At 32.4% G+C, this 1,878-nt stretch overlaps 1 long non-coding RNA gene across 2 annotated transcripts; it reads right to left on the reverse strand.

Moving 5' to 3' along the window:
- Window positions 1-766: 766 nt before the first annotated feature.
- LOC104242951 (uncharacterized) lies at window positions 767-1,612 on the reverse strand. Of its 2 annotated transcripts, XR_715112.1 has the most exons (3): window positions 1,363-1,612; window positions 1,070-1,194; window positions 767-865 (listed from the first exon to the last, which is right to left on the reverse strand). It is a non-coding gene; the product is annotated as an uncharacterized lncRNA (long non-coding RNA). The 2 variants fall into 2 exon arrangements; XR_715111.1 differs by lacking the exon at window positions 1,070-1,194.
- Window positions 1,613-1,878: the final 266 nt, after the last annotated feature.

Raw genomic sequence — 1,878 nt, forward strand, 5'->3', positions numbered from 1 at the left:
ATCATCCATTTTAGCTTCAAACTTGCTTCTTCACTCAAAATCACATATCTACACATCATAACGTGCGTAATAAATACAAAGTACTAACAATTAGGCTAAAATACAATTAAAGTATAATAACAGTAATTCTTCTTAAGGTACCTTTTCATTGTAGACGGTTTAGCTTTTGCTATTTAATTATTGAGATTAAACAGTTTTTGCAGGAGAAAAATCCCAAAAAATGAGGTAAACGATAAATGAAATTTTTAGCTTTTGAAAGGTGCCATGTCACCTTTCTTAGTCCTTAAATTAATAATTCGACGTAATTCATTGTTCATGAACCATACATCCATACAAGGGTACGATGTTATGTCGAAAAAGAGGCAAATTTAAATATAAAAAAGATAACGAACATCAAATATTATGTGGAAGGGATGTAACATACTAGCATTATAGTGAAATATTCAATTGAAGCTGCAACATTTGAGGCGGAATATAAATTAATGTGTAAAAATTCATTAGAATTGTAAGAAAAATTATATTTGATCCTATAATTTTTAAAATACAATGAGTCCATACTAAGAATGTTAAATATTTAATATGTGCATAGTCCCATATTTCATGCTTGTAAATCCGGTGAGTGCAATGCGGTTAAGGGACCAGCAAATTGCTGGTTCTCAGAGAGGCAGGAATGCACCAAACAAATAATGAGCAACCAAATTAAAAGATTTTTTTCTATAAGTTTAGACAGAATTTGCGGATGAGTGCATTTAAATCAGCCAGCTAGTGGAGGTGCTGGCTAGTTTCTTTTACATTAATAAAATGATAGCCATCCATATTCAAAATGTAAAATGCAGCTTCATCTTCAATTCTCATGTACATCTTCCTGAAACAATGGATCAGAAATGAGGCCAACTTATTAATTTAATTAGATTAATTTGGGGAGCACAATCTACTAGTAGTACAGATTATTCTTAGTCAAAATATCACATTCTAATGAATGCAGCCTTTTAAAAAAAATTAATTTGAGGTGTAGAATTGGAACTGAATTCTTAAGAAGGTGAGTCAAGGTCAAAAGACAATAACTAACTGCATTGAGAGTTTTTTGTATAGTCTGGCATGAAGTGCGGCGGTGGCATGAAGTGTGGCATGTCCATTGCGTTAATAGCACAAACCTTCATCTTCGATTCTCTCATATTTTTTTAAATGATGGATCTGAAATCAGGTCAACTTATTAATTTAATTAAAGTAATTGGGAAGCACAACTCTACCAATAGTATACATTATTTCCCGGTCAAAAAGTCACATTCTAATTAATGTAATTTTTTATGAGATATAAAACTAGAAAATGAATTCTTCAGAAGGGTGTGGCAAGGTCCATACCTTTCAGTGATGAGCTTTTTGTATTGCCTCGTGGTGGCATGAAGTACGGTATGTCCATTGCATTATTAGCACAAAACATCATCTTCGATTCTCTCATGTTTCCTGAAATGATGGATTTGAAATTAGGTCAACTTAATAATTTAATTAGAGTAATTGCGGAGCACAACTCTACCAGTAGCAGTATTTTCCGGTCAAAATGTCACATTATAATTAATGTAATTTTTAATGAGATGTAGAACCAGATAATAAATTCTTATGAAGGTTGTGGCAAGGTCCATACCTTTCATTGATGAGCTATTTGTATAGCCTGGTGGTGGCATGAAGTGCGGCATGTCCATTGCGTTAATAGCACAAAGCTTCATCTTTGATTCTCTCATTTTTCCTGAAATGATGGATCTGAAAGTTGGTCAACTTATTAATTTAATTAGAGTAATTGGGAAGCACAACTCTACCAGTAGTATACATTATTTTCCGGTCAAAAATGTCACATTCTAATTAATGCAATTTTTAATGAGA

The sequence above is a fragment of the Nicotiana sylvestris genome, chromosome 4 (assembly GCF_000393655.2).
Source record: "Nicotiana sylvestris chromosome 4, ASM39365v2, whole genome shotgun sequence".
Classification (NCBI taxonomy): domain Eukaryota; kingdom Viridiplantae; phylum Streptophyta; class Magnoliopsida; order Solanales; family Solanaceae; genus Nicotiana; species Nicotiana sylvestris.